The sequence below is a fragment of the Megalobrama amblycephala genome, linkage group LG15, assembly GCF_018812025.1.
Source record: "Megalobrama amblycephala isolate DHTTF-2021 linkage group LG15, ASM1881202v1, whole genome shotgun sequence".
In the NCBI taxonomy this organism is placed as follows: domain Eukaryota; kingdom Metazoa; phylum Chordata; class Actinopteri; order Cypriniformes; family Xenocyprididae; genus Megalobrama; species Megalobrama amblycephala.
Window position 1 is genome coordinate 33,636,137 of NC_063058.1, and position 19,015 is coordinate 33,655,151.

At 35.8% G+C, this 19,015-nt stretch overlaps 1 long non-coding RNA gene across 2 annotated transcripts in view; it reads left to right on the forward strand.

Moving 5' to 3' along the window:
* The window catches only part of LOC125246933, a 61,945-nt gene that overhangs the window by 29,788 nt on the left and 13,142 nt on the right, over positions 1–19,015 (forward strand). The window contains exons 2-4 of one of the 2 annotated variants that reach the window (XR_007179994.1): positions 4,950–5,089; positions 7,012–7,165; positions 17,385–17,420. This is a non-coding gene — a long non-coding RNA (uncharacterized LOC125246933). Of the gene's footprint in view, positions 1–4,949; positions 5,090–7,011; positions 7,166–13,240; positions 13,779–17,384; positions 17,421–19,015 lie in introns of those variants that run through there. The other variant, XR_007179993.1, reaches the window with a different exon arrangement.

A 19,015-nucleotide genomic window follows, 5' to 3' on the forward strand; every position in this document is an offset into this window, starting at 1 on the left:
ATCAAAGCAATCTGCATTTATACGAAAGAAATATATGTGTGCAAAAGTGTGTGTGCAAGCATGTTTTTGCAAGCCTGTGTGTGTTTGCACGTGTGTGCGTGTGTGTGTGTGTGTGTGTGTGTGTGTGTGCACACGTGTGTCTGCAAGCGTGTGTGTGTGTGTGCACAAGTGTGTGGTTGTGTGTATGTATGAAAGCCTATGCGCGTGTGTGTGTGCATGTGTGTCTACAAGCGTGTGTGTTTGTGTGTGCACAAGTGTGTGTGGTTGTGCGTGTGTACGCGTGCAAGTGTGTGTCTGCAAGCGTGTGTGTGTGTGTGCACGTGTGTGTGCGTGTGCAAGCATGTGTGCGCGTGTGTGTGCACGTGTGTGCGTGTGTGCATGTGTGTCTTTTATATGAATGTGTTTGGAAAAATAAGAGGGATTGATGATGTCAGCTGAAATAGAAAGTTGCTTTAGGCGAAGCAAGTTATTCAATTTTGATGAAAGATTATAAAGAATTTTTTCTTCATTGTTTTAAATGCGCAGTGATGAACTGATCAAAGTAAATGCATGTTCACACCAAGAATGATAACTATATTATACACAATAACATTCTTCATAATACGTGCGCTGACACTTTAAATGCTCTGATGGATTCTGATTGGCTGTCAACAATTTTATTGTTCATCATCTGGAGAAAAAAAATTGTTCATAAAGTGATTTCTATGATATTATTCCTCTGTCGTTATCGTTATAGTTGGCAGTTCAGGGTGATCATCATAAAAACTATTAAAAACATTTTTGTTAAATGAAATAAAGCAAAAGTAAAATATAAATATTAAAATAAAAACTTCATGAAAATTAAATATGTTGCCATGGTCAACTAAATAATAAGTTTAATTTAAGTTTAATATTAATAAGCAAGCATATATATATATATATATATATATATATATATATATATATATATATATATATATATATATATATATATTAATAATGTAATATATATTAATATTAATAAGCAAGCATATATGTGTATATATATATATATATATATATATATATATATATATATATATATATATATGCTTGCTTATTAATATTCATATATATTATGTTATTAATATATAATTATATATGAATAATAATAATAATAATAAAATAAATAAATTAAATTAAATTAAATAATACATAATATGTTTAAGTTGAGGCATTAAAATGACTGGAAATAAATAAAAATAAAACTGACATAAATAAATTAAAGTTACATAGAAATTGAAATATAAAATCGCCAAAAAACAAATAAAAATGACAAAATCAGATAATAAAATTACTAAAAATTCAACTAAAATTAAAACAAAAAATGAAGATATGACTAAAAATTAATTCATATATATATATATATATATATATATATATATATATATATATATATATAATATGAATGAATTTTTAGTCATATCTTCATTTTTCATTTTAATTTTTATTTTTAATTAATTTAATTAATTCATTTAATTTTTATTTTTAATTATATATATATATATATATATATATATATATATATATATATATATATATATATATATATATATATATATATATATATATATAATAAAATTCATATATAATAGTAATACTAAAATAACACTTCAGAACAATTAACAATTATTTATAGTTATTATTTATAATAGTTATCATCCTTGAACGGGCCTTAACACCATTAACGTACTGTTAAGAAACCAACTCATGCTAATCTGTTATTACAAAAATGTTATTGTTTAAGACCATTTTAAGTTTTTGTTGCCATTTTATACACTGTGAGTGCAAAACCTGATGAGTGCCGACATGGACTAAAAGCCACAAATCTCTGGTTTTGATTGCTATGAGGTCTTTAAAAGACATTTAAATCATTTTGTCACGAACCAGGTTGGAACATGCGAGTGTTTGCCGTGTTTTCACACCAATCTCTCTCTCTCTCTCTCGCCCCATCCCTCCTCCAGGCTTGGGGTCGGTGCACAAAAGCAGCAGCTCTATCTGCATACGCTCTACATAAAAGAGGCTTTTGTCATGGGCTTGGCACACGTGACCTTCCAGAGTCCACCAGCCCCCCTCAGTCTAGACCCGAGAGACAGACAGCTCTACCTATTGAAAAAGAAAAAGTTGGGGGTGGGGATTATTAGCGAAAAGCCCCCCGTGAACCGCGTCTCTTTCTGTCGGTGTCTCATTAGGTGAGCGTGCGGCAGTAACCGCAGCCAGACACTCGGATCGTATGGATCGTTACGTTCACGAGGGAAAGTCAGACGACCTTCTCCTGAGCTCAATGTGCCGAGCTCGGGATTTAGATGTCAAACAATTATTTCCAACAGAAAAAAAGTTGGCTTTGAAAATGGCTGCGTTATTGTAGACACAAAATATAGAGAGATTAGGTTTAATTAAAATAGTGTTTTTTTTATTATTATTATTATATTTAGGTACTTGATGAATATATCAGCTTATGTCGTTATCGTTAGATGTAGTGCAGGGTGATCATCGTTAACTCATTTTTTTGTTAAATGAAATAAAAAATTTAATATTGGATTAAAAACGTCATGAAAATGAGAAATGTTGCATGGCATACAGCTAAAATAAGATCGAGTTTATGCACTGAAATTACTGGAAATAAATAAAACATTTAGAGTCATAAATCCTCCCAAAAAAAAACAAATAAAAATGAGTAAAGCACATAATAAAATTAAACTGAATTTTTAAAATTGCTGCTTTATTGTAAACTCGAAATTTAGAGGGAAAAAATAGGTTTGATTGAGTTGTAATTTTTTAAATGACTTTATGTACTTGATGACATCTGAGTATTTGTGATCATTAGCATTTGTTGTGGCTTTTTAATTAAAACAAATATATTCTCTTGAAATATTGTTACAGTAAATATATAAGGGAATCATTTTTACTTGTATACGTTTTTAAAAGCAGTGCATTTTAGTTAAGTAAATTCGTTTTTTTAAGGCTCAATTTTATATTTAAGAATGTAATATGATTGAAGGGTTTGGACAAGAATGTTATATAAATTTTGTTGCAATTTATTAGCTGTCAAATCTGGTTAAAAAAAAAATCTTTTTTTAAAAGGAAAGCAGTAACTCAAAGTCTACAAAAAGAGTGTGATGATCATTGCTAAATGCAGTCTTGCTAAATGAAGAAATATTATTTTATGATTGAATTGTGCAGTCGACCCTCATTTTTGTGTCTCACACCTACATTGACCCAAAATGTATAAATCATTGCATTACATATTTCATGCATATTTAAAGCAAATCGTTGAGCTGCTAAACCTATAGATCTAGTGCTGAAAATGAAGACAATCAGTATTATGTTTGTTGAACATGTCCGAGAAGAACCGAATCACACATCCACTAAAACACCAGCTGATTCAAAGACGTTCAAACTGAGAAAATGACGAAGAGAAGTGACGCTAGTGAAAAACAAAAGATGTTTTCTTATAATTTGGATGTTACTGTATGTACGTTTATATTGCCAATTTATATGGTCACCCTTTATTTAGGTGGGCAGTTGCATTGTACTTTCTCAAATAAGTACTGATTAATATTAATTACATGTACTTTCTATATAGTTACAGTTAGGGTTTGGTTTAGGGTTAATATTATGCATTATTACATAGTAAGTACATGTAACTACGTCACCTTAAAATAAAGTGTTACCAGTTATATTATACACTCTTATAAAAATTAAAAGGTTCTAAATAGAACTCTAGGATTCTTAAAGAACCCTTTATGCCAATAAGGTTCTATAAAAAGAGAAACGTCTTAAATTATAACACGTTTAGGGGTTATTTATATTTTTTCAAGTGATAAAGTATGTTTATTTCATAAAATTAAGAATGAATTAAAATTAAAACTAAATCCATAAAATGATCCCATGATGGAACCTCTATAACGCCTGATGGAGATTCCAAATAGAACCCTTTCTTCTACACTTAATTTTAGCATTTACTCTCCCTTTTGAGTGTCATGACAAAGCATGCTGGGAAATAGAAATCCCAACCCAGTTTCAGGTAAAAAAAAAAATGAAAAGAAACAAGTTCATAAATCTCAAAACAGTGAAACGATTCAAATGACTTAAAATGTGTCCATTTTGCGAACTCAAAAGACAAATAAAGTTCTAAATACTTATAAAAGTTAATTTGATTAACTATTTATTTAATTTGAGTTTGCCCTACTGAAACGAATGAATTATTTTGAGCATTAGGGTTTAAGAGCGTATGAATGTGACTGAAATTTCGGATTAAATTTCAAGCGACAGAATTGCATGCAGATGGTCTTAGTTGCACTTTAAGCGGTTCACGATTGTTTACCCAAGCAATCACATCAGCTCAAGCTCTTTTAAATGGCTTTCACAATCATAGATGATGTACGAATTAGAGCTCGGTTAACGTTAATGATGTTTGCTTTCGGTGTTATGCAGCAAAAAAATCGTGACCTCGGATAAGGCACAAAAAACTGACGCTTGTTGCTCGTAATGTTGGAATCAGAAGTCGACATGCAGAAGTGCGTTTTAATGTGTTTATGTGCAATCAGAGAAACACCAGAGAAGACAAACAGACAGTTTATTTGCTGACGTCTGGCGCGTGAAGGGCGTGTCGGGTCTGACCGGAGGAACTCCCATGATGCCCTGTCCAAAAGCACATTGCTGACGTGGCAGGTCCCGGTCCGAACGCCACAGTATTTAACGCACTTTATAAGCGCACGAGTCAGATGTCTACCTGCTTTGCCGTGCGTTTTATTGTCCCCGCAGTTCAGAAGTCGCACGCTGTTTTTCACAAGTAAATTTGCCGCAAAATTTCATGCTTTCTCAATCCGCTCAGGTCGAATGCGATATGCACCTGGAGGATAGGGGTTTTCTTTTCTAAGCAGACTTTCTTCCTCTCTCTCCCTCTCTCTTTTTATTTTGTGCGCCAGGTCACGTCCCGTGCCAGCTTCGGCCCAAACAGAAGGACACAGAATCACTTCACAGGACTGTCAGAGACCGCAAGAACAGACCTGAGAACGAGCGTGTGGATTTGAAGATGTTTTGTGGACTCGACGAGCATCTTCGGCGGGTGAGTTGAGTGATTGATTGATTGACAGCTCTCGATAGCTACGTTTAAACTGAAGATCTCATTCAACATGCCTCAAAAATGTCATTTTGAATTGTATAAAACTATCAATTTAGGTTTGCTCGTGTCAGTTACAGTGAATCTGCATTTGAGAAAAGGCATTCGGTTAGTTCTGGCAAACTTTGTTCTTGTTATTGAAGGAAAGCTGAGATTTTTGGCTAAATTAATTTGTGTTTAACACGCGTAACCCAGCTCATATTCATCACTCGGTGTGCGCATATTAATTTTGTTTGTAAATGGACAGATTATGGATTATGCTTTTATGTTCATTTTAAAACTGTGAAATCATATGAAGTGATATTGCGTGTATTTATGATTTATATGTTGTGCAATAATTGTATGATAGTGAATATCACAAGTAAAGAAGTGTCTTTACACTGGTGTTTGAATTGTGCTGAATGTGTGTTATATTCATATTTTCATACACCTTTATAAGATATTTTTATTTAAAATGGGTTATTGTGAAAATATTGTGGTATTTGGTTCACTGAGAATAAAATATTATATACAGATGTGACAACAGACATTCAGTCCTCTGACTGAGTATATATATATAAATAATTGATCTAACAATAATATTTGGCCAATTTAGTGTATCTATATTTGCACACAATTTAAATGCTTAAAGGGTGTTTTTAATGTTTTTTATATACGAGTATATATATTGACAAATGTTTATTGAAAAAATTATTCTTATTAAAATATGAATATTATTAATATAATTATTATTGTGTGTTGTTAGTAAAGTTAAATATCAGTGATTTAGTGAGGAAAAACATTATGAATATTTTATTACGTTTGCTTCAGTTTCTCTTGTTCTTGTCACACACACACACACACACACTCACACACACACACACAAATCTAGTTTGCAAATCTTGATGCTATATAATTTCCCCTCACAATATTTTTGTTTTAGACGTACTGCATGCATAATTCATAAATATATTTCATTTTTAAGTGGTTGGAACAAAATTTTAATGGGGAAAAATGGAATTCTACTCAAGTTTTTAAATACACTTACACTTTAAAACATTATTCTCATGATTTGTTATAACTTTTTTTTCTTTTGCCAAATCAACTTGGATAATTAATGTAGTTCAGATAACATGATATTTTGAGTTTCTGTTGAGTAAATGCCTTCATTGTATTAACTTAAGTCAATAACTCAATATTTTAAAGAAGCAAGCTAACTTTAAGTTAAACAAACAATTCTTTTTTACATTGTATACTATAAATATTGCATCAAATCTGGGTAAAAAAAAAATTGGTTCGAGTAATCATTTATATTACATAATTGATCGAATTAATTATCGGCACTACAAACTTTTGTAACACTTTACTTAAAGCCTTTATGCATGATGCATTTTAAAGGCATTCGTAATGTACATTATAAGGCATTATATCTTTTCAAAAATAATTGTAACCAAAGTTAAATTGCATTATAATATTTGCAGATTCCTTGTTTCATCTGAAGCTGGCTGTTTGTCGTGTATTTTAATGTGTTATACTTTCTAAAGGTGTGATATAAATATTATAATGCATTACAACTGTGATCATACATTATAATTAATGCATTAGAAATACTTTTATAAGTAGTGTAAAGTTTGCCCAAATGTTCTTTCAAATTTAATCATAAGAAGCCAAATTTAAATTTTTTTAAAAGCAGTTTTGAAATTCTCTGAAAGAAGTTTTGCTTCGCTTTTCTTTCAAATGTATTTGATTTAAATATTTTGCATATAATATAAATTAATGAGTTTGTTAAATATATTTAAATGAATTCCAACCTTTTTTATTTCAATATTTATTTTAAAACCAACTAATATGAAGGATGCTAACCTGTGCGTTATTGCTGTCCGTTTCAGATCTCACGGGGCGAGACGCGTTTGCGAGCGCGAGAACCTGGTGTCGCACGGGTGATGCCAGAGGTCAAGGGTCAGCAACAGTTAATAAGAGGAGCTGTCTGAGGTCCCAGAGGTCATTCCCAAGGGGCCGACCCGCTTGTCGACAACACTTAATGTGAGCGTAATCTTTACCTTGTCAAAGCAAACAAATGTCGCACCCTCTCAATTGAGCTTGAACAGCCCCTTGAGTAACGCTTTTGACCCAGGGGTCGTGACCTTTTTGTCTGAGCCAGTGGGGAGTCAATGAAGCAGTCCTTTAGGCACGCGTGGAGGTCAGAGGTCAGACCACCTCAAACGGCCTATGCCGCCTTTTTTGTGTGAAGTCGGGAAAGGAGTTTATTTGTGCGCCGCGGCCTGAGACGGATGTGTGACGACGTGTAAACGTAGTCGAAATTGTGTGATTTGTTTGGAGAAGCATATTCAAATTTAATTGTGTGCAATTTGCATGTTTGAACAGATTTTAAGAGTTTAACCTAACTAGTAGAAAGCTATTTTTAAGAATAATTACCTTGAAACTCTTAGTATCCATCTTTCCAGGCATGGAAGAGAATCTCAGTTCTCGGCTCTCAAAGCTCCTGCTGTCGGCTGTTTTCTTGCTGCCTTTCATTTGTCCAGCATTTCCTGTTGCAACAAACACTGTGTGTGTGTGTGTGTGTGTGTGTCTGTGAATCCGGCGAGGAGCGTCACACTACCTCGCGCTTTCTGGCCTCATCCAGAGTACTTACGCGGCCTAACGCCTGGTCAACATCACGATATCAAAGAATGCAGTGCTGACTAAAATGTGCAGCAAAACAGTTGTGCTAGTTGGCATTTTATTTCTTTTGCTATGTCTAGTTAAAGTCTGAAGCATCTGATGAATTTGCAAGGACAAGGATCCATTGGAGAATTGTCTAAATATAGCTTCCCTTTCTAGAGAAAGAAAATTGCATTGCATTCCATTGCATTAAAATGAATAAAACAAGCTGTTCGTTTTAAGGCAACAAATGCATTTTATTTTCACATGATTTTAATGCAATTATTATGCAATTTAATTGTGAATTGTTATGCCTTGTGTTTTTAATGCATGTTATTAATTTTAATGCAAATTATGCATTTTAATGCAGTTATTGAATTATTAAAAGGAATAACAATTGCAAAAAATGAAATGAGAAAACACTGAAATTTTAATTTCATCCATGCATTTATTTTTCTGTGAAAAAAGGAAAAATGTGCATTGCAAAATGAAAAAAAAAATACACACAATTAAGCAAAAGTGTTTTTTTTTTACAATGCAATCTTTATTGTGCTCTGTATTTGTGTTTCGGACAGAAACGCTCAAAAATGCATCATATATAAGACAGTCGACATCTACGAGATGGTGGCAGCCGCCATTTTGTGCTGTACGTGGCCTCAGAGAGGTGAAGTATGTTTGTGTGAGTGTTTGCACGGCATCACATTAACGTTAGCATTATGTTTTCAGCAGTCCTCGTGTTCTAGTATGATGCCATTTGTTCAAATTCACTGTATAATCAGACCGAGTGTAGCTTCTTTCACACATTTTCTCTTGCACCAGTTTCCTCCGTTAGCATTGCAGTAATTGTGAATGAATGCAACCACTTTGGGATTTGATGGATTTCAGAAACGCTCTGTTTTGTCACTGCTAATGGGAGATGTGTTTAGACATAAAGGCGGCGTTGAAGCTCAGGTTGTTAATATTTGGCCAGTAACCTGTAAGCAAATGCTTGAACTCAGGCCGCGGTCACCGTGCAAAACCACTGCAGTACCGCAAACAGCAAAAAAAGCTACTAAACGGAAAGTTTTCTTGCTAAACAATGAAAGATAAAGCTGTGTCTTTGAGGATGCAATCTGCTATCTGAAGTTAGAAATGAAACACAAGCGTGTACGTTTTTAGCTGCCACCCGGAAACGAGGCCGCCGATTGGTCAGAAGCCGTGGCGAGATGTGACGTTGGAGGAAAACGGCGGGGTCCCTAACTAACGCCGTAAAATCGTTCAGCAGGCCGCACAAACTATGCTTCTTTTTTTTTTTTAAACTCCGAACGCATTAACTCTGCATTGGCCTGCGAAGAGCATCGGTGTGTTAGTGTGCGAGGACAGACATGAGCCAGTGCCGAAGGCAATGGGTGCGCCCTCGTGCATCGGCCATGTTAGATCAGTCCGAGCGCAGCATTCACACTTTCAGACACAGAAAGACGCTGGTTAAGAAAGTAGCCCCACCTTCTGAAGTGTCACAATCTTCCCTCAGTCCCCAGAGAAACTGCAAAGAGAAGTGTTGAGTAAGTCCGCAAGAGATTTTCGCAGTTCGCAGGCTTTCTCTCTTTCTGCACTCTCATTAGTCTAGCCGCCGAGAGGAAGAGCGACGGGAGAGAGAGAGAGAAAGAGAAAGCTGCAGTCGGGAGGGGAAAAAAAAGTTTGTACAGCGAGTCCGGCCTCAAGGGGTTTCGGGAGCAAGCGCCAGAGCAAAGAGAAAGTTTTTGCCCTGTCCTTTTCCTTTTAATTTATTACAAAAGCACCTCAATGTCAGGCACTGGGAAGAAATGAAGGGAAAGGATAGCGCCACTTCCCTGAGATGAGGGTGTGTTTGAATGAACATCTAATGTTTTTGCCGTTTTCTTTCCCAGCCTTGTTCGGTCACCGCAAGGGAGGGATTTAAGAGAACGGGGCAGATGGACAGATGAACGAGGAGTAGGGAGAGAGAGAAAGGGCATATGAGGAGAGCTGTATCGTGGGGGGGGGGTGGAGTCTGTTCGTTCTCCCGCATTCTCATTGGCTGGAAGGTCAGAGTTGTTGCTAAATCCAGTGTAGAGACTCTGATTGGTTGAATGTGGGTGTTTCTTCAAGTACAGACACTTGAATGAACCAGTGGCTGATTTTTATCATCTAACAGACTTTAGTTTTGTATTTCTGAAATGAAATTGTCTTATTTTTTGCTTTGTTCTAACCCCAAACATCCAAAACTATGAAAATGCATTTTTAAAACAATAATGATGTAAACGAAAAGTTTTATTTGAGGTTAGTATGCTTGTTTATCAAGGAGACTGCAATGTGAAATGAAGACCTCAAGGTAAATATCATTTGTTAGCAGAGTATTTCTATTGTGCATCATTTCCAGTCATTTTTTTTTTTTAAATATGCAATGTGGATAAATATTATTTGTGTGTATTTACGATGCATAAAATGCTAGTTATGAAATTAAGATTCCAAAAAAAAAAAATGTTTAAAATGTCATTTCCACCACAGAATGAATGGTCATTTGTGATGTTGTGGAAAAGACAAAGTATGTCCTTTGTTGGACGTGGTTAGTAGACAAGTTTTAGGAGTGTTTATTATCCTCAAAGTCGTAAAGACTTTCTGGTTAAAGGAATAGTTCACACGAAAATCTAATTCTGTCATTATTTACTCACCATGTCATTCATTTTGCCTTTATTATGATAGGACAGTAAGCGGACAGGAAGTGAAGTTGGGGGGGGCATCGGGAAAGGTCTGGGACTCGATCTCTGGTCCCCTGGAACGCAACAGCGCTATATGTCGGTGCTGCCCACTAGGCTATCGGCTTCGACCAAACCTGTTTTTTTTTTTTTTTACGCAACTTTTTTGTACATCATTTCTGTCATATCACAACAGTTTATTATCCTCAAAGTCAAAAAGAATTGCTGGTTAAAGGAAGAGTTCACACAAAAATCTAAAATCTGTTATTATTTACTCACCAGCAGCGCTATATGTCGGCTCTGCCCACTAGGCTATCGGCACCGACCAAACCTGTTGTTTTTTTACGCAACTCTTTTTTGTACATCATTTCTGTCATATCACAACAGTTTATTATCCTCAAAGTCAAAAAGAATTGCTGGTTAAAGGAAGAGTTCACACAAAAATCTAAAATCTGTTATTATTTACTCACCAGCAGCGCTATATGTCGGCTCTGCCCACTAGGCTATCGGCACCGACCAAACCTGTTGTTTTTTTACGCAACTCTTTTTTTGTACATCATTTCCGTCATATCACAACAGTTTATTATCCTCAAAGTCAAAAAGAATTGCTGGTTAAAGGAAGAGTTCACACAAAAATCTAAAATCTGTTATTATTTACTCACCAGCAGCGCTATATGTCAGCTCTGCCCACTAGGCTATCAGTGCTGACCAAACCTGTTGTTTTTTTACGCAACTCTTTTTTGTACATCATTTCCGTCATATCACAACAGTTTATTATCCTCAAAGTCAAAAAGAACTGCTGGTTAAAGGAAGAGTTCACACAAAAATCTAAAATCTGTTATTATTTACTCCCTAGCAGCGCTATATGTCAGCTCTGCCCACTAGGCTATCAGTGCTGACCAAAACTGTTGTTTTTTTACGCAACTCTTTTTTGTACATCATTTCTGTCATATCACAACAGTTTATTATCCTCAAAGTCAAAAAGAATTGCTGGTTAAAGGAAGAGTTCACACAAAAATCTAAAATCTGTTATTATTTACTCACCAACAGCGCTATATGTCAGCTCTGCCCACTAGGCTATCAGTGCTGACCAAACCTGTTGTTTTTTTACGCAGCTCTTTTTCGGACCCAAACTCGGGTCGCCCAAAATGCAACAACGCTATATGTCGGCGCTGCCTACTAGGCTATCGGCAAACTTTTTTTTTTACGCAGCCCTTTTTCGTACATCATTTCCATCGTATCGCAACAATAGTCAATATGACTCATGCACTATATTCCAACTTGTCTGAAGTCCTTTATTTGAGGAATACACCAAAGCTTAAGCTGTTATTCAATGAAAATTTGTTTGGACACACATGTGAACTTTTATACTTACATATAATTACTTTTATACTTCGGACTCGAACTCGGGTCGCCTGAAGCACAACGGCGTTATATGTCAGTGCTGCCCACTAGGCTATCGGCACCGACCAAACCTGTTGTTTTTTACTCCGCTCTTTTTCGGACTCAAACTCGGGTGGCCTGAAGTGCAATGGCATTATATGTCAGTGCTGCCCACTAGGCTATCGGCACCAAACAGCTCTTTCTTCCAAGAGTTATACAGTCCGTATAACTCTTGCACTATATTTTATGTCGTCTTAAGTCATATGATGCTTTATTTGAGGAATACACCAAAGTTTAAGCTGTTATTCAATGAAAATCTTCATTCAAAATGGGTGTATTGTGTTCGGACACACATGAAAAACATCGATACAGCATGTACTATTATACTTCACAGTGTTTTTTTTTTTTTTTACTTTTAGGAATTGCTGCGTAAACGTTATTCAGAGATCTATGATTGGTGTTCAACGTTTTTGATCTATATGTTAAAGTGAACTATTAAGCAAACCTTTAAAGCAACCAAATGAATGTTTGCGGGAAAGATGACCTAATAATAAGCCAGCTGTTTTTTATGTTCAGAAACGGTGTGGAATTCAAAGTTTCAAATACATTTTCGGTGTGGTGTTCTGCATTTCCACTCTTTCTTTCTTTCTTTCTGCTGGGATTATCCGTGTGTGTGTGTGTGTGTGCGAAAACACACTGAGTCTGCGCACTGGGGGAGGAGTATCTATGTCACACTCCCTCTCTCTCTCTCTCTCTCTCCGTCTTTCTCCTCCCGCTCTGGACTTGCTGTTTTTCCGCCCTCCCACTTCTCTCTCTCTTTATTTGTCTCTCTCTCTCTCTCTCTCTCTCTCTCCCTCTCCCTCCCTCTCAAGTGCAAGGCCATGTGGGACGTCTGATGAGGAGTTTCACCCCTCTACGTCTCCAGTTTCATATCTCTTTCCCTCTCCACAGTTCTTTCGCTTTCCGTACGGGTTCCTCGAGCCCAGTTGTCTTCGTGCTGTATGCAAGGTGGAAAGGAGTTTTTAGAGAGTGCAAGAGGGGAAAAAAGGGGAAAGAAAAACCCTTTTTTTTGCCACGAGGGCCTCCTGACTAGAGCGCGACAGAGGCTCCTCCACAAACCTGCCAACACGCTCCCGCTTTCCAGCACGTTCCTGAGCTTTTCCATGCACCTGATTGCAGATTTTTAGCCAGGTTTGGTTCTCAGAGTGCCTATTTTGACACATTTCTTCTCCGATTTTATCGAGCAGGCGAATTCACCTCGACCCGCAGCCCACGCTAGCGCAGCGCCAGGCCCTTCGGAGCGGCGAAAACCCATTTTGGAAGTACTGACCTGCAACTTACCCGTTCCTGATCCGGAATTCTGGAGTGAAGCGGCTCCGTTCTGGGACAGGTGCCAGTTGCTCACAAAAGGCAACCGAAAATCGGTGATCTGCACGTTGTTGGGAGTGTAAGGAAAACGCCATGCAACTATCACAGAAAAAAAAGTGAAGGATGGTCGCGAGGGGAGGGGAAGATGTAGAAAAAGAGGTTCGTGAAGGAGGAGGTGGGGGGGCGTTCAACACTCCTCGGGCCTCCGAGAGCTGATCGCATGTGCCGTGGAAACCACGGGACCATTTGCATATGGCAGACACGCTAATTGTGTGTTTGCTAACACGCACCATTCAGCGAGACGCGCTCCGGTCCACAGACGGGGTTCACACACGCCTCCCAGACGCCCCGGAGGCCTCCTATTGTTCCAGAGGCCCAGCCGAGCAGCCGGCGAGCCTAACCAGATCCCTGCGCTGAGAGGGTGGACTGGAATTCGAGACCGGGATAGCGGAACGGGAAGGCTCTCTTTTTCTCTCTGCAGCAAGACATCTGAAGAAAAAGAGGCCTGCGGAAAGCACTGCCTCCGGACGCTGACGTCCTCGCAGATGTGTGTAAGTCACAGCAGTGTGCGTGCGTGTGTGTGAATGTGTGTGTGTGTGCTTTTTCCTTCTCCGATGCACAGACATGCATTTCGAAAACACACTGATTCGGGTCTAATGCAAAGGACGCCAATGAAGAAAATGTTTGCACTTTTGTTGCAATTCAGATTTATGAAATATCACTCAGGTCGATATTATTCCGAAATGCCTGTAAATGCATTAAAATCTATCGGAAATTTACTCATTCGGATGCATTGAAATTTACGAGTATACTTAAGCTGATACTCTTCAACCATATTGAGATGATACTTTACTGTGTTTACGAAACTTTTATACGTAGCGGTCTTGTTTTATTAAATAAAACACAGAGGTATTCATCAATATTTATATTTGGGTCAAAATGTTTTTTTTTTCTTCGAAATTATAATCGGTAGCAAGAGGCCTGGCTTCAGTCTTTGTATTTGGCCTCTATTGAATTACAGTCCTGGGCCTTTGATCAGCTGTACTGTGATTTTATTCATCACATGCAATCTTTTATATAATGTATTTATTTTTAATTGCCATTGCATACAGCGATTTGTTTTTTAGGTGCTTTTTTAACCAAAAAACATATTTAAACTTACTAAATGCACATGTGATTCGCTCTATTAAAGTAAAACATTTTGCACAATGCATTTAAAAATCAACAAAATTATGATATAATACTGATAATTATGCTTTTACACATTTATGATTCATTTAATAGCTAGCGCTGCTCGAGAGATTTTATATATATATATATATTATGTTTTAAAGACAATAGGGCATACTTAAATCTTAAATGTAATTCATACAGCCATATGCATAAGGTTTTTAATTAAAAAAAACTAAATAGACAATTAATTTTATAAATATATTCCCTTAATAAGTTCTGAATCGTGATCCAAATTTGTTTAATATTATATAGTTGCGGTTTATTGAATTCCGGACTGTATTTTCTGTAAAGGCTTGTTTTTTTTCCTGATAATTATCAGACGGGAAGTTTGATGTTTTGTTGTGATGCATGTGGTGTAGATTTATACCTTCCAGCCAAATACTCCTGCTATAACTCTCATTGGGGGTGTGGAATTATTCAATTGGATTCCCGGATTGTGGTCTAGTGTGTGTGTGTGTGTGTGTGTGTGTGTGTGATTTTTACCTGTCGTCGAATTTGCTGACTTTGCGACTTCACCGTGTTTGGCAAAGAGCTGCCAAATCAAGAACAGGGCACTTCGTCGGATGTAGAGAGACTTCAAACATTTTAACTGTGAAATGTGTGTTAGCGCCACATGCACACACACAGTTAGAAGTACTTCAAAAATACATATGCATTACAGTAGAAAAAATTGCACACAGCTTTAAATGGAATTTTGGGAAAGTTCTATATATTTGCATCTCGACTGCTCGCCCTCAGGCGCTTCAAAAATACATATTTATTATGGTAAAACTTTAGCACACGACTTTGAATTTAACTTAGGGATATTTCTAAATATTTTCAAACTCGATTGGTCACCCTCGGGCACACACACACACACACATACACACAGTGTCTGCAGTGAGGGGGTCTCATTCCTCAGTAGTTTGGGCCTCAGTGTGTGTGTGTGTGTGAAGTTCAAGTCCACCATTTTGATGCAGTGTGTGAATCGAGATCTATCGATACTTCTAGACAATATGGATCAAAAAATATATCCATTTTACTGACGAGATTAAACAGACCACAGACTACATTTTTTATAATTGCCACTGTATTTTAAGACAATTAAATTTTCTGTCAAGCAAGTTTATTTACTAAAACGCACACATACACAAACACTTTTTTACGAAGTTGTGATTTTAAAATAAATATTTTTTCAAATCTGATTGCATTTATTTTGTGCACATTTTTGAACACTGAAATACTGGCTTTTACCAGCTTTACTTACATTTACAATTGGATAAAAGAGATCCATAGATTAAATAAATGATTTATTTATTGTTACATCTAAAAATGCAAAAGCTTCATTTAAGGTTTAGTGTTAGTTTATTTGAATTATACTTAGCTTTATATCAAATCTATAATTTTAATATAAAATCTATGTGTGTTTTGCATTGTCTTGTGCATGTGTGTGTACTCCCATTTTTTTAAAACCATATATATTTTTTAAAATATCCAATATGTTTATTTCAAACTAAACTAGCAAACACACAAAGATCAGAACTGCAAGATATTATAAAGCTTTTAGTGTATGGTTGTGTATTAGCGTGTGTACTGAAGCCAGTTTAGTCCCAAAATAACAGTGCAGAATTTAATATGTCACGGTTTTTATGATACACTGATCTCGTTTTATTTTTGGTTTAATCCATGTAAGTATTTTTAATCCTATTACTTTTATCACAATTGTCTTTGTTTCCTGTAATGTGTTTGGGACACTAACAGTGTAACACACATTTTAAATATACTGCATATATACTATTTTAAATGTATATACATTAGCCGTAATTAATTATATTTCATCATAATTCATTTCTCTTATCCAAAGTCCGAACTTTCACCACAACGTCAGGATCATTTGTGTTTGCTGACATATTTATTGCCAGATAATTTTTTGTAAAGTTTGGTGAACGATTGTTATTGGCATAATAGATTTGCGCATCTTTCCGTGTTTTTTGCGATATGCACCAAATGTTTTGCGGAAAAGTGAGACAAAAGAAAGAGTACAAGACAGAGAGTGTGTGTCCATGTGCATAATTTATGATTAAAATACACAATTATCAAGCTCTTATGCAAAACTGTAGATGTGGTTTGAAGTTAAGAGTATACAAAAAGGGTCACAATAATATTTGAATTTATTTTATACTGTCAATAATACGTTCTCTTTTTAAAAACGCTCTATACTGTGCATTTGTGCATAATAAAGCAATTTATTGTTATGCATAAAAGAACACAAATCATCATTTTTCTGTATAATCTTACAAAATCCTATTTTTTGGAAATCCTCAGTCATATTATAAATGTGTATGTGGATTCAGTAGATCTCTGGGGGGGGGGGACGACTTTGTTTTATGTTATGGCACCTTTATATATTTATATTTGTACTAGCTCATGTTTAGTTGTTCAGAAATTAAAAATATGTGCTTTAATGAGAAATACATTAGAAATCGCTTGGCATTTTTCCAACTAACGTTACGTCTGTTTTATTTGTAGAATTGCTAAATTTAAAATTCATCTCTTTGAATGAAATATTCACATTTAATCTCTTTATTCACACTGATTGAAGCCTGTACTATTTTTTTCATGATCAGCAAATTTAATAATCACTAAATTACTTCACCTTTTGTTGATCTTTGATCAATAATTCACTGAATAAATCTCTGCTGCCGTGATCAATTAAGCTTATTGATGACTATGGTTCATTAAATTAAATAACAAAATGTTTAAAAAACAGCATGATTAAATTATTTAAAAATGTAGATGTTATGCTTTCAAATGCATTTCACATGGATAAAGTAGAGTGAAATATCACAAATACTGCAATAACTGATATATTTTATATAAGCAAACAACAAGTCATTTTGCAAAATTATAATTATAATAATACATTTTTATGTGTTTTTCCTTAGTTTGAAATGGACTAACGGAGATGCAGCGCTGCACAGGTCAGTATGGATATTATTTTCTTTTTTTGAGCTACTTAAATATGAATAATTATTTAATTTATAAAATAAAATGAATGCCTGTGCATTTAACAACCACATGTGGTCACTTTATATTCACTGATTTGATGCTCAATCCTCTAAACATCAAATTCAACAGTTAGTGTTACTCTGAAATGCATCAATTTTTTTTTTTTTAAACTATTTTATTTATTTATGAAATCAGAAAGAATTTTTCGATTTTATAGACAGTGAGGTTGAATATAATGGGCTTTGGAGGGAAACACGTTTCCATTCTTATGCACCTGACAGTGGCGCCCTCTAGAGTCCGGATCTGACACTGCTGAACCCGAACCAAATTCACAATCCCACAATCACAAAGCACATGCAATTGTTAAATTATTTCACTTTATTTCACTTGGGACTAGTTTTCTAAACAATGTTTGAGTTACAATTCTCATCACCCATGTATCATAAACATCTCCGTGTTCATAGGAGCGTTCACACCATGTCATAATTACCGTAATTACGAGATTTCAACTTGTAGAAGGTGTTCAAATCCTCGCAGAGCTTGCAAGTTTCCTACTTGTATCACCTGACCACTGCTGATTCATTTAGGCATTGATAGTGTTGCCATTGAAATGCACAATTCCCAGCTTAGAGAAGAACATCACTTGGTCGTCATCTCGAAATTACTCTAATTACGACATGGCGTGAACGCAGCTTATTACAGAGGTGGGAGAGTGTGTTTTCTAGACGTTGTGCTGTGCTTGAGTTCATCACGTATGACGTATATGATTTTCTTATTGATATAACTTTAATTTAGTATGAAAACCTATTGAAATAGACGTCTCATGAGTTTATAGAAGTGGCTTTTTCTAACGTCCTCCATGAAAGCTAGTCCCGCCTGAATAGGGGTTTTAACTAAATTTACGGTGTAATAGTTGAGTCCAAGAGAGTAAAAAACATCTTCCAGTGCACTAGCAGATTTAGGGTGTGTTCACACTTGATTAAAATGAACTCTTTTGCGATTGCTCTGTTAGTGCGGTTCATTTGAACAAGTGTGAACGTTGCCACATGAATCCTGGTGCGCACCAAACAAGTAGAGCAAGACCCACATTTTCAGGGGATCTCGATCCGCTTCTAAACAAACTCTGGTACGATCCAACTGAAATATGAACTCAACATGGACTAAATTAACCAAAAACAGGACGTGATGTCACAACATGCGACCCTAAAAAGGACAGAATGCAAAAGCATTCCTGGTTTTTCTCGTCATAGTCGTGACGTTGCCCATTACAGTTCAGATGTTGGAAACGTGTCTCCTTGCAGCAGATCTTCGTTTGTGTGACGCTGGAATTCCTGCTGCTGTTTTGACTCTGTTTTATAAGCTCTTCATGAGTTCTCAGCTGGTAAAAATCGAGAAATATTGATTTCTCGATTTTAATCGATTCTCATTTTTATGAACCGATATTGATTCTTAAATCCCAAGAATCAATTAGTCTAGTCTGTTTTCAGTTGATGAATGAGCAGAATATGTAGCGCCGCCCATCCAATAAATCACAATAATCTTTGTTAGTTCTGATATGAAGCAAAGT